This window comes from Myotis nattereri (genome assembly GCF_964212035.1).
Source record: "Myotis nattereri genome assembly, chromosome: 9".
In the NCBI taxonomy this organism is placed as follows: domain Eukaryota; kingdom Metazoa; phylum Chordata; class Mammalia; order Chiroptera; family Vespertilionidae; genus Myotis; species Myotis nattereri.
Window position 1 is genome coordinate 53,780,476 of NC_138084.1, and position 14,723 is coordinate 53,795,198.

Genomic DNA, 14,723 nt, shown 5'->3' on the forward strand with positions numbered 1-14,723 from the left:
AATACTATGCAGCAGTAAAAAAAGAAGGATCTCCTACATTTTGAGACAACAAGGAAGCTACTTGGAGAGTATTATATTAAGTGAAATATACCAGTTAGAGAAAGACAAGTATCACATGATTTCACTCATATGTGGAATCAAATTAACAAAATAAATTATTGAACAAAATAGATCCAGAGACACAGAAGCATGGAACAGACTGTAGGATCTCAGAGGGAAGGTGGGGGTGGGTGGGTGGAAGAGAAGAGGTCAACCAAAGAACTTTTACGCATATATGCATAACACATGGACACAGACAATAGGGTGCTGAAGGCTTGGGGGAGGGGGTGGGATGTTATAGAAGGGGGTCAATGGGGGAAAATGAGAACATATATCATACTTTCGACAATAAAGATCTAAAATTTTTTCTAAAAAATACACAAAAAAAACCTAGGAAGTAATGAGTTTAGAATATTGTTTTTAATATAATTTAATTTTTAAATGGCTGTGCTTGAAAGCAGCTTGAAAATGTAACAATAGGTTCTTGCCGAAACCGGTTTGGCTCAGTGGATGGAGCGTCAGCCTGCGGACTGAAGGGTCCCAGGTTCGATTCCGGTCGAGGGCATGTACCTGGGTTGCGGGCACTTCCCCAGTGGGAGATGTGCAGGAGGCAGCTGATCGATGTTTCTCTCTCATCGATGTTTCTAACTCTCTATCTCTCTCCCTTTCTCTCTGTAAAAAATCAATAAAATATATTTTAAAAAAAAAGAAAATGTAAAAATAGGTTCTTGCAAGCTGATATCCCATTCTAGCACAGCAGGGCATCACTGCCCTTCTTGGTTCCCTCCCTATATCATGGATGTCCCTTCTCAATCACTTGTACTAGTCCTCCTCCATCCTCAAGCCTCTAAATTTCTGGAGACTTTCAATTCTTACTCCTTAGGTAACCTATCCAGTATCCTGGCTTTAAATACTGTCAGTAATCTCAAGACTTCCACATTTATATCTATACTAAGGCCCAGTGCACAAAATTCATGCATGGGTAGGGTCCCTAGAGGCTGCCAGACAGGGCCTTCCTTCATTTCAGGACGCCCCCTAGTGGTCAGCACACATCATAGTGAGTGACTGAACTCCCAGTCGGTTGAACTCCTGAGGGGACACTTTGCATATTAAGCTTATATATATATATAGACTAGAGGCCCGGTGCACAAAAATTTGTGCACTCGGGGGGAAAAGGAGGTTCCTCAGCCCGGCCTGAGCACTCTCGCAGTCTGGGACCCCTCGGGAGATAACGACCTGCTGGCTTAGGCCTGCTCTCGGGTGGCAGAGGGCAGGCCCAATCCCTAGGTGCAGCCCCTGGTCGGGCTCAGAGCAGGGCCGTTTGGGGAGTTGGGGCGCCGCCCCCTGTCATGCACAGAGCAGGGCGGATCGGGAGGTTGCGATGCCACCCTCAGTCACGCTCAGGGTAGGGCCAATTGGGGGGTTGGGGCACTGCCCCCTGTCACACTCAAGGCAGGGCCGATGGGGAGGTTGCGGCACCACCCCGTCACACACAGAGCAGGGCCAATCAGGGGGTTGGGGCGCTGCCTCCTGTCACACACAGAGCAGGGACCATCAGGGGGGTTGGGGCTCCGTACCCTGTCGTGTACAGAGCAGGGCCCATCAGGGGGTTGAGGAGCTCCACCCTGTCACTCACAGAGTAGGGCCGATAGGGGAGTTGGGGCACCGCCCCCTGTCACACACAGAGCAGGGCAGATCAGGGGGTTGGGGCGCCACCACTGTCACACTCAGGGCAGGGCCGATGGGGAGGTTATGGCTCTACCCCATCACACGCAGAGCAGGGCCCGTGGGGGGTGGGGGGGTGGGGGCGCCGCCCTCTATCACCCACAGAGCAGGGCTGATCAGGGGGTTGGGGTGCCGCCACTCTCACACTAAGGGCAGGGCCGATGGGGAGGTTATGGCTCTACCTCGTCACACACAGAGCAGGGCCCGTTGGGGGGGGCGGTTGGGGCGCCGCACCCTGTCACACACAGAGCAGGGCCGATCAGGGGGTTTGGGCACTGCCCCCTGTCACGCTGATCCCAGTGCCGGGAGGCCTCGCGGCTCCACTGATCCTGGTGCTGGGAGGCATATTACCCTTTTACTATATAGGATAGAGGCCTTGTGCACGGGTGGGGGCCGGCTGGTTTGCCCTGAAGGGTGTCCTGGATCAGGGTGGGGGTCCCCACTGGGGTGCCTGGCCAGCCTGGGTGAGGGGATGATGGCTGTTTGCAGCTGGTCACACACCCTTCAGGGTGGGGGTCCCCACTGGGGTGCCTGGCCAGTCTGGGTGAGGGGCTGAGGGCTGTTTTCAGGCTGTCGGGTGACTGAAGCTCCCAACCGCTCTTTTTTTTCTTTTTTTTTCTTTTTTTATTCTGGGCCAGCTTTAGCTCTGGCTCTAGCTCTGAGGCCTCTGCTGCTGAAAGCAGGTATCTGGTTTGTTTGTGTTCTATAACCGAAACTCTGTATCAACTCCAGCTCTGAGATCCCGGCTCGCTGAAAGCAGGTTTCTGGGGTTTTGTTTAGCTTCTATATTTGTTACAATGTTTCAAACTGCCAGCTCAGAGGCCGGCAAGGCAGGCGGGGAACGTTGGAGTCCGCCGTCACTGAAGCAAGCAAGCCTCATTCATGTTCGCTTTAAGCTGCCTGGCTGCCGGCCACCATCTTGGCTGGCAGTTAATTTGCATATCTCACTGATTAGCCAATGGGAAGGGTAGTGGTTGTACGCCAATTACCATGTTTCTCTTTTATTAGATAGGATAGTTCCGACCTTTCTCCTGAGTTATAGATTCATCTAACTGTATATTCAACATTTCCATTTTGATGTCTAATAGGCATCTCAAACTCACCCTGTCAAAATTGAACTTCAGGTCTTATTCACCACTCCCAACCTACTTCTCTGGCAATGTTCTCCATCTCCGAGCCTTTCAATTGTTCAAGCCAATATCATTGGAGTCATCATTCATTCTTCTTCTCTAATTCTCTACAATCCATCGGTAAATCTTGTTGGCTCTAACATCAAATTATATGCAGAATCCTATCACTTCTCACCGCCTCCAGGGCTACCAGCTGGGTCCAGGCCACTACCTTCTATCCCCTGCATTACTGCAATAACCTCCTACTAGTCTACATGCTCTCACCTTTGCCCTCCTACAGTCATTTTTTTTCCCTACAGCCATTTCTAAACACAGCAACCAGAAAGATCATAAGTCAGATAACATCACCCCTCAACTTAAACCCTCCAGTGAGACGGGGAGGGTTTAGCAAAAACCCACCTCTCTGCTTTCAGTTCTTACACTGCTCCTCTTCCTCAGTCTTCTCCAACCAGAGTGATCTCTGCTTTTTCTCAATTTACCAAGAACTCTCCTACCTGAGAGATATTCTTGCTCTTCTACCTAAACATTCTTCCCTCAAATGTCCATAAAGCTTACTCCTAGACTTCTTTCATATCTCTATTCATATGTCACCTTGTCAAGGAGGCCTTCCTTACTAGTCCTATATGACATAGCAAACCTCAAGCTTACTCCCTTGAAAGAAGGGAGAATTTCAATAAGCAGTAATAAGTGGAAAACATCTTGTAATTATTCTTTTTTACCTGAGAGGGTTAGAAATACAAAAATGACTGTGGATACACAGGAAGCCCTCTCCAATTTTAAAATAAGAGGTATTCAAAGTTGCCTTTGAATCAAAAACAAATATTTGAAACCTCATTTCGTCGATAATTAAACCATCAGCAGTTTCCCTAAATGACAGTGGCTTATTGAACTCACTTTCTAAACCATTCCTTACCATTAATGTTAGTAATCAACAGTATAATAATTATGCTATGCCTCCCCCAAGTACATAAATGTGTCTTTAGACTCTAATTATCTGATTATCTCTAGTGCCTCAGGCTTTAGTATTTTTTTATTCTTAATTTGTTAGTTTCTGAAATTTTACTAAGTATAAGGAAACTTTTTCTCTTTTCTTACAATTACAGTTTTTAAGCTCTTTTGTTTACTTCTGTGGCATTTTTGTAGGTATTCACTTATTCTGATCTCTTATTATTGTGAGCAACAATTCTCAAAAATGTATCAACAGCATTCCCATAATCACCGCTGCAAATATAATTTGCTAGGTAAGGGGACATTCACTAATCCATTCAGCACATATTGAGTAACTACTCAGGGAAGACACAGTATTGATTTAAGCAGTTCAATGGCCTTTAAACCAACAGAGCTTATTATGCCTCTCATCTCTGTACGAGAAAAATCTGATACTAAAATAGCTAGAATATAACACACACACACACACACACACACACACACACACACACACACACAAATGGTCAAATATAGTCAACTTAGACAACTTAGGCTTTTGCATGCCAGCATCCAGTGCTGAAATTGTGGCTGCCCTTGTTACCACCTGAGGTTAATTCCATTATGCCCTTTATCTATCTTCACTTAGATTTTTGTTTCTGATTAATGAAAGCTTGAGTTCCCAGGTAATCTAAAACTAGATAGTTGTGCAAAATTGATAAATTAAGCAAAAAAAAAAAAAAAATTGTAGATATACAAAATGACAAGGATCCTGTTGTAAAAGTCAAACACCCCTAGCCAGATATTGACAGTTGACAAGTCGAATAAAGTGGAAAGTTCAATAATTATCCAAGTAAGTCAAAACTAAGATTTTATTTGATGTTCAAATAACCAGGTACTCTAAGTGCAGAATTTTTCACATGAATTGCCAATATAATGGCGTCAATTCTCCTATTTTCTTTATTAAAGGAAATCTATCTTCTTATGAGTCCTCAATCTACTGAAAGAAGGAAACTAAATTTGGATTACAGGAGGAAATGGGAAAGGGAATCATTTTTTTAAATAAAATTTTTACATGAAATATGCAATCCAAAAGATATAATGAATATTACGTAATTGAAATTGTAGGTAATCATGTGTCTGTTAATTATGGTTCAACTCTTTTTGGTTTAAAAATAGAATTGCCCAAAGTTATAAATAACTTGGGACAGGTAACTTAAATTTGAAACAGCTAATGGAAATACTGCCAACAAATTAACTTTTAGAAAGAAGAAAAGGATGACAGAAAATTATTTGCTACAACGTAAGAAAAATAAGAATTCTAGAACATATATTAGGAAAACTAAGATTGACTTATAGTACAGAAAGGGGTGAACTTAATACACAAATCTTGGAGAGCAAAGCATTTAGAATAATGAAATTATTTACATAAATTTATGCAACATTTTTTAAAGTTTAGAAGGAACTTTTACATGCATTATCTGATCTGATTCTGACCACTGCGAAGTCCTATTATGCCTATTATACATGAAACTGAAATTCATAGTGGCTTGTCCAAGATCACAGAGCTACTAAATAACAGAGCTTAATCTTAAAGCTTTTGATTCCATGTATAGTGTTCTCTCCACAATACCATCCTTAATCCCCCAGAAAGAATTCAGCATATTTCTATAAAAAATAAAATAAAACTTGACCAATAAGACATAAATTATATCACTGAATTTTAGAATCTATGATTAAATGTTAAATCACTAATTTTCTTATGTGTTTGATATAAAAATGGTATTTGTAACAACAAAAATAAATTGTCCTACTTTAAAAAGTCTGGTAGATAGAAATACTAGTAATAATTTCTTTCATTAATTAATTAAATATTTATTAACTATCTTACGATGTTTCAGGTATCCGAAACTTGATATCAAACAAGGCAGGCACTATTCCACCCTCTCAGAGATTTTGGTCTGAGAGTAAAGATAATTAAGTAAAAAATATCAGCAAAGTAAAACATTAAAATAGAGTGCAATAGTGCTATGTTGAGGTACCAGGTGCCATGGGAGCAGGGAAGTAAGTTGATGCCATATAAACCATGTTGAGTTTGGCCTTATATCCAAGGAGGAGTAAAAAGCCATGGAAGATTTTTTTAAAAAATATATTTTATTGATTTTTTTACAGAGAGGAAGGGAGAGAAATAGAGAGTTAGAAATATCAATGAGAGAGAAACATCGATCAGCTGCCTCCTACACACTCCCTACTGGGGATGTGCCTGCAACCAAGGTGCATGCCCTTGACAGGAATCGAACCTGGGACCTTTCAATCCGCAGGCCGACGCTCTATCCACTGAGCCAAACCAGCTAGGGCACCATGGAAGATTTTTAAATGAAGAGAAGCATGACCATTTTTTTAAAGTTTTAGAAATATCACTTTTAAAAATATATTTTTATTGATTTCAGAGAGGAAGGGAGAGGAAGAGAGAGATAGAAACATCAATGATGCCCAACTGGCATCTCTCTCTCCCTCTCCCTTTCTCTCTGAAATCAATAGAAAAGTATTTTTAAAAGAGAGAGAGAGAGAGAGAGAGAGAGAGAGAGAGAGAGAGAGAGAGAGAAGGAACATCCATGATGAGAGAGAACCATCGATCAGCTACTGGGGATCAAACCCATAACCTGGGCATGTGTGCTGACTGGGAATCGAACCATGACCTCCTGGTTCATAGGTTGATGCTAAACCATTGAGCCGCACTGGCTGGGCTAGAAATATTACTTCAGCTACAGTGTGATATATAGCAGTTGAAACAAGTAAGAGCCCTGACTGGTTTGGCTCAGCGGATAGAGCATTGCCCTGCAGACTCAAGGGTCCCAGGTTTGATTCCAGCCAAGGGCATGTAACCTTGGTTGCGGGCACATCCCTAGTGGGACCTGTGCAGGGAGGCAGCTGATCGATGTTTCTAACTCTCTATCCCTCTCCCTTCCTTTCTGTAAAAAATTCAATACAATATATTAAAAAAAGAGAAAGAAACAAGAACAATTAAGTTTTTCTTTCTTACCATTTTAAGTGAATATATGCAAAACTGAACACAATTTTGATATTTATATGACATTGTAACTAGCAAATAAAAATATTTTAATAGCAAGTACTTATATATGCTGAATTCTTATTATTGATGTTATTTTTTAAATTGAGGATATTTGAAAATAATAAAATGATGAATACCAATAGAAAAGTTACTCTTGTACCTGGTCTTTAGAAAAGAAGCTTTTTGGTGTTAAAAGGTGATACAGTTCAAGGTGATACACCAAAGGTATCATTTTACTACTAATAAGCTTAGCTAGCATCTGATGAGCAATTCTAAGCATTCTGCATAGGTCACCTGATTCAATTTCTACAAGAACCCTAAGAAATACTATTTTGCAAATGAGAAAGCAAGCTGAGAGAAGTAACTTGCCCAAGACTACACAATCATTAAGTGTTGGATCCAGGATTCAAACCCAGGTCTAGCTGTCACTAAAGCCTATTCTTTTAAGTATTATGCCACACTGGGAAAGAACCACAGTTCTCTTTTTTCTGTAATTGTCCTTAGCAATTATACTTTACTGCCTCGTCAGACCCCCCAAAAGAATTTTCAATATACTTCAATAAACACCTGTTGATCAGGGTATTTCCCCTCTTGAAATAAAAAGATCTATCTATATAAAAGCCTAAGTAACTGTCTGACCGTTCGACTGGCTGGTACCTATGACGTGCACTGACCAGCAGGGGGCAGATGCTCAATGCAGGAGCTGCCAGGTTACGCACCTGGAACCAGAGAGGAGGGAGCCTGATTCCAGGGTGCGTCACCCGAAAACTGCCCTCTCACAATCTCGGACCCCTCAGGAGATGTTGGGGAGCCAGTTTCAGCCCGATCCCTGCAGGCCAGGCAGAGGGACCCCACTAGTGCATGAATCTGTGCACCAGGCCTCTAGTATTAGTATAAAATGATGTATTTATATTACTGCATTTCAGATAAACCATGTTTTCAGATTTTCTATAAAAATGTTGGAGAGAACAATGGGAAAAGTTCAAAATTAAGTAGCAATAAATAGAAAGGAACACGAGAACAAATTACGTCTTTAACTGAATATTGAAATGTACGTACTAAAAAAATGAAAAAAAATACAGATCTTTTTAAAAATGGTATAATTTAAATTGTGGGAAAATGTCTGGCCAGGCTTAAAGCAGATCTAAAGATTGCACTTGCTCTGTAAATATTGGATGGCTTACAAATTACTTTAGTATATAAAAAAAAGAAAAAAATGCTCAAAAGAAATGTCATCATAATCTATAAAAAAAGCACAGGATATGTAAGCAGAATTGTCCTTGTCATATCTGCATGGACTTTTATGACTCTGAACACAACTAATCTTCTTGAACCAGTTTTGTTTGTTAAGTATTCTGATGACAAGAATTTGTGTAGAGCGTTCCTACGGTATTCTTATTTGATAGACACAATAATCTCAAGAGGTGACTATTAAGAGGGTAGTCAGTTACTGACCATCCTAATAACACTGAATTTGAAGCTCAATCTGTTGATTTTTTTTAGATAAGACAGCCAGCTGATGTAGACTGGATTCCATCACCGGGCTCTCCATTGCACCATGATGCCATTCACCTGTTCAAAGAACACCATACCCATCAAGTGAAAAGTGTTGGTCCTATCACTAACAGCAAAAGTGAAGCTCATACATATTATCTTCTTTGAACTGAAAATATATAGTGAGAGAAAATAGTATTAACCCTTTCAGAAAATGAAACTGAAGTTCAGAAAGACATGATTTTTACAAGGTCACTTGGTGGCATCATCATAAGAAGGCACATAAACTTGACTGCACATGTAGGAGACTGGCACTTTGAGAAAATCATTTTTTTCTCTCCCTAAATTTTCCCATTTTTCTTTCTTCGTATTCAAATTAGTAACTGGACGTTAGTGCCTCAGGGAGGTATGTGCTAGGACAGAAAACAGAGGGATTTTTAAGTTATTCTACTTCTGCTTTCCTAAAACCTAAGCCCTCAAAATAAAAACAGAGTTTGTTACAGAGAAAAAAGAGATTCTCAGGTACATGCAGAGAGAGAGAGAGAGAGAGAGAGAGAGAGAGAGAGAGAGAATATCCCCAATCTAGACAAAGATTTTTGCAGCTGAAGGAAAGAGAGAGAAGTCTTTGGATCCCAAGGGAGCACCACTGTCTGTTTCCTGGCACCACTGTCTGGAAGGCAGGAAGACCCCAGAGAGGAATGGCATCATGATGCATCCAAGTAAACAGAAACAAAGGAATTCTAGGGGGGAAATCCATGTCTTGGAAGTAGCAAATCTCTGAACTATCTAGACACAACTCATGTCTCAGAGGTAAGCTATTACATACAGACTAGAGGCCCAATGCATGAAAATTCGTGCAAGAGTAGGCCTTCCTTCCCCCGGCTGCTGGAACCGGCTTCCCTCCGGCACCTGGGGCCCAGGCTTCCCTCCTTCAGCTGCCCACAGGCACCCGGGACTGGGCTGGCTTCCCTCTGGCCCTGGCTTCATCAGGAAGGACGTCCAGAATGACATTCGGTCTAATTAGCATATTACCCTTTTATTATTATAGATTATCAGTGACCAGAGTATACTCCCATTCCAGGTACTCTACCATAACCCAGGGAAGTAGAGAAAACCTTACACAGAATGGAGTTATTTTTCCACCACTCAGTGACTAAGGATCAGAAATAAAGTTGAACTGCAGAAGATGAATGGATATTTCTTACATTCCTACATTTACAGAGTGAGAATCTATAATGATTATATGATCTTGTCTCTTCTAAAAGACATGTCTTCTGACTACTAGTCTAGGGTTTTTTTCCTCATTATCTCTGATGATGATGATGATGATGACGACAACAACGACAGAGGTCATAGTGATATATAGTTCAAGGCAAAGAAAATAAATCTGAAACAGTATTTTACCATCCCTCACATTGTTTGGTAACCTTCTACTTGTCTTATATGTCTCATCCTAAATGTCATATCTCCCATAAAGAACTCCCTGATTCCCCTAGATGTGGCTGGGTGCTTCTCCTTTGTTTCCATGACAGTGTGTTAATGACAACCACACAACATTGAAATTGTCTGTTTCCACATCTGCCTTCCTAACATATTTTAAGCATCATAAAGGCAGAGACCATCTTATTTCTCACAGTGCTTGGTACATAGTAGGCACTAAATAAATATTTGTTGAGTGAATAAGTTATTGAATAAATAAATGGAAGTAAAGCCATTCCTTAAATACATATATAATTTTACCTTTTAAAAATGTACATTTTATTACCTCTAAGGAACTTTAAATAAACAGAACCTAACAGGTTTATTCCACATCTTATCACACTTTCAACAATAAAGATGTCACAGCTCTCCAAAATGATAGGCCGCCTATAGAGTTAAGGCCTCACTGGCTAGCAAGATGGGGTCATCAGAAGAAATGGGCTACATAACCTTATCCAAAATCTTTGAAAGTTTTAGCACAGTAATTCATTTTTACAGGGCTTTCTACTTTATAGTATCATTCCTCTTGGTCTTAAATTTTTAAAAAATGGGGTCAAGAGAATTGCTTCATAATGGAGGTGATTTGGCCATAATTCTTGAAATAGCTTTGAGAAACTTACTAAAAAATGAACTTATGCAGAAAGCTTACTAGTTGGAATTCAGAATGACTGACTGGACAAAAGAAACTGGGTAAAACTCATGACCCTTTGCTGACAAAGCAACCTACATTAAGGATACAAAGCCCTCATGGCTTGACTGCTACAAATTCCTGAGCAGGAAGTACAGCTGGGGAACAGGTCCTCCTCCCCCAGTAAGAAGAAGATTTTATACGTCTCAGCCTTATACTAAAAATATTTTAAAATCACTAACAAGGTTAAACAGTAAATGTTCAGAGATAAGAGTATATAAGGAGCGTATATAATTAATAAAGAAGAGCGAGTATTCTTGTAGTTTAGTAAATATATTGTTGTAGGAGGAATTGATTAATTGAATGATTGGCAAAGGCATAGAATGTCTTATGTGAATGTTTTAAAAATCCAATATTTTGTGCACATCTTCTCACTGACTAGACTCTCCTATCCAAAGGAAAAACCATTTTTGGTATCAAAATATCATTTGCACACTTTACCAAAACATAATAACTATAAAATAAATCAAATTAACATCATTTTAGTGCCATGCCTATTGTTTGCTCCATAACATACTCCTAATCAGTAGCTGAATACAGAAGGATTCTTCTGTGTCTCTCTCCAGATACTCTCTCTGTGTGCCTTCTGAATTAATGAGTATTTTCCAACATCAAGGGTCTTACAGTTTTATGATTTGCAGTAACCTTTTCAACCAGGGTCAAGATGACCTTTTGAGAGATTTTTAAATCTAAAAATTCTTTTTTTAAAAAATATATATTTTATTGATGTTTTACAGAGAGGAAGGGAGAGGGATAGAGAGTTAGAAACATCGATGAGAGAAACACCGATCAGCTGCCTCCTGCACACTCCCCACTGGGGATGTGCCTGCAACCAAGGTACATGCCCTTGACCAGAATCGAACCTGGGACCCTTGAGTCCGCAGGTCGACGCTCTATCCACTGAGCCAAACCAGTTAGGGCTAAAAATTCTTTAATAAAAATTATCTAGCCCTAACCGGTTTGGCTCAGTGGATAGAGCGGCAGCCTGCGGACTGAAGGGTCTCAGGTTTGATTCCAGTCAGGGATACGTGCAGGAGGCAGCCAATCAATGATTCTCTCTCATCATTGATGTTTCTATCTCTCTTTCCCTCTCCTCTCCTCTCTGAAATCAATAAAGATATATATGTGTGTGTGTGTGTGTGTGTGTGTGTGTGTGTGTGTGTGTATATATATATATATATATATATATTTTTTTTTTTTTTTAATTATCTATTTTACTGTGACTTACAGAAATTCAAAAAGTTTGAAAACTATCTTTTTTCCATCCCTCTCTGGGAAGACTTAGTCTGTAACTTTTTTATTGGCTGGGAGGGAAAAAACTATGAAGTTCTGTGAAATGGAAAAGCATCTGGATATAAAACTGACATAACAAACATGAAAGTTTAAACACAAATTTGCAAAAAGGGGAGTCAGTAAATTCAGGTACATATTTTCCCCTTTAAAGATCTGGGGAAAAAAGTTATTTTAAGAAGTTAAGAAAAACTAGATATAGAAAGAGATTATACCCAGATAATGAAAGACAAATATAAATTAGTAAGATACTACAAAAAAGAAATAAAGCCACAAAGAGCAGGAAACAGATCATGAATAAAGAAAACTTTAAATGAGGAAGGAATAAACAGAAAAGTTCTAAGGGGTCCCTTCCCCAGGTAGAGGAAGAAAAAAGAAGAAAAATAGAAGTAGCAGGAAAGACTGTGAACCCAGAAACAACAATCTCAATTTCAAAGACGCCCATGAGATATATGACATCATCTCTTTGAATTCTAGTTACACATATTTGTTAAATATTTGTTTTACTCATATTTCAGCTTTCTTTAAAAAGAACAATGTCAATGAATTGTGAAAATTATAGTATTTAACTTTCAGTACTTGGTGAAAATAAATTTATACGTACTCCATTATATAACCGAGAATAGTTGCAAAAAAATACTTCAAAGGAAATAAAGTGTCAGAAAAATGAAAAATGTTAGGTAACTTCTTTACCAATTTAAAAGAAGTTCAGAAGATAATAGGACAATATTTTTAAAACACAGAAAGGAAATGAGCATCAACCTCCAGATACTAAAAGCATAGTTTCTCTCACATAGTTAATAAAAGGAGACTAAAAATTGTTCAAAAAAGAAACTGCAATGTACTAAAAAAATTCTGGTGAAGCATATTTTATCATTAAAATAGCAACTTTCCACTGAAAACACTGGTAAGGACACAATTATCATTAACTTTTATTTCTTATATTAATCCATCTTGAAAATAGATTGAAGTTTCATTGAAATAGCACTTTACCATGATCATATCAGATAATGCTACTATAATTGATCTTGGATTAGCCCTGAATTTTCACAAATTAAAGTAGGTCAAAGTGTGCTACAGGTTCAGTTGGGAACAAATCAAGTTATTACTGTAGAAAAGAGAATCCTGAATGAAAAGCAACTCTCAGAGAAAAAAATCTTTAATAAAGGAATGAAAGGTTGTTAAAACTTAGATCTATAAAAATATGAAGAGAGTGGAGTGGTAGAGGTAGGAAGTAATGTCATAAAGCAAAAAAAGCAGTGATTGGATTGGAGGGATTGGAGGTACACCAATTTTACCTTATCTAAGAACAGTCAAGAATAGTGCCTAAAAATGGACTCAGATGTCACACACCCATTCCCACTTCCCAATCATAGAATCTCCTCTCTACTTTTACAATAACATAAAATAGACACCAAATGAGAGTTTCTTATTTTAATAAGAATATATTAAATAATGAGTAAACACATGGCTCAATGAAGATAGTTATTGCTAAAATTACATTAATCTAGCTCCCCTGTCATATCCATCAGATGTAACAATGAAAAAAAATGATTCAAGATGACAGAGGACAGTACTCCCCACAGAATAAAAATTCAGGTTATACTTTAAAAATATTTGTTTTACTCATATTTTAGAACTTGTACAAAAGTAAGGTTAGCCAATTAAAAAATATAATGCACATGTCATAATTTGTTGGCTAGTTGTTTATAAGATTAAAACATATAACTTAATACTGATAGTTTTAAGAGATTAAAAATAAGATAAATTTTTCTAACTAGATCAGTTCACAAAGTAAATTAAATAATGCATATACTTTAGTATAACCCAAATATATACAGTTTTTGCTTTCTAGAACTCGATTCCTTAAAATCTGATCCATTACAATCAATCCATTGTTAATGAAGGAAGGGGGAGGGGGGAGAATGAAGGAGAGAAGAAGGAAAGAGGGAGATAAGAAGAAAGATGGAAAAAAGGAAATAAAATTTAAATTATTTCTCATTAAGTATGACTTTCAATCATGTATAAGCAATTCTTGTAACTTCCTTTAAAGTTCAGAACTCTGAAAAGGCTCGGCCCACTGGGTTTAGAAACCTGAAATTCGCCCTGCTCGAACATCAGTTACTGTTCCTCCTCCTTCCCAGTTATCTTTTCTCTCTGGAGAACAGTGAGTGGTAGACAGAATAAAAACACGCTGCAAGTTAAATAAGTCAAGCACCTATATCCTTTATTGGCTACATTACTGAAGCCATTTTGGTTCCAGATAAGCCAATTGTGTCAGGTACAGACAGGTGTGGCTCCAAAATCTCAGAGACAGTTCACTTCTCTCGGTGATACTATGGGGAAGAGAGGGAGCAGGAAACAATGCCACTCCTAAATCCTAGCGTACCAAGGGATGTTTCTAGGTGTGTTCCAAAGGTTTTATACAGCATTGCCCATCTCCACAGACACTGGTTGGGTAAAGCATCACACTGTTTCCTCAGTGCACCTTCCAACGCGACAGGTAGGAGGATGAATCACCGTGCACAGGCAGGTTCACTTTAACCTTCACCCCCAAACTTTAGTTTCCGATAGTAGCAACTCACACAACTGGTCAGCATTTAGATCTATTAGCCAGTATAATAGAGTTCAAGGGTGTTCACATAAATTTTGGTTCAAAACCCTTGAGAAAACTTTGTAGTTGATCTGATCTTCCATACCATGTCAAAAAAATATCTGGTTTCACTATGATCCTTAGCAAGAAAGATAACGCGCAGCAAAGCTACGCTGAAATGAATCTCCCAAGGACTGGGCTATAATAAACTATACTTTAGGAATCCACTGATCTTGATCAATTTAAGGGAGGGATAAGAGGTAGGGATTCAGGTGTTTGCTTCATTTG

General features: G+C 39.1%; 1 protein-coding gene across 1 annotated transcript in view; it reads right to left on the minus strand.

Moving 5' to 3' along the window:
• DLG2 (discs large MAGUK scaffold protein 2) overlaps positions 1-14,723 on the minus strand; it is a gene marked incomplete at its 5' end in the record, with an annotated part of 1,947,716 nt that overhangs the window by 1,931,248 nt on the left and 1,745 nt on the right. The window lies entirely within an intron of this gene.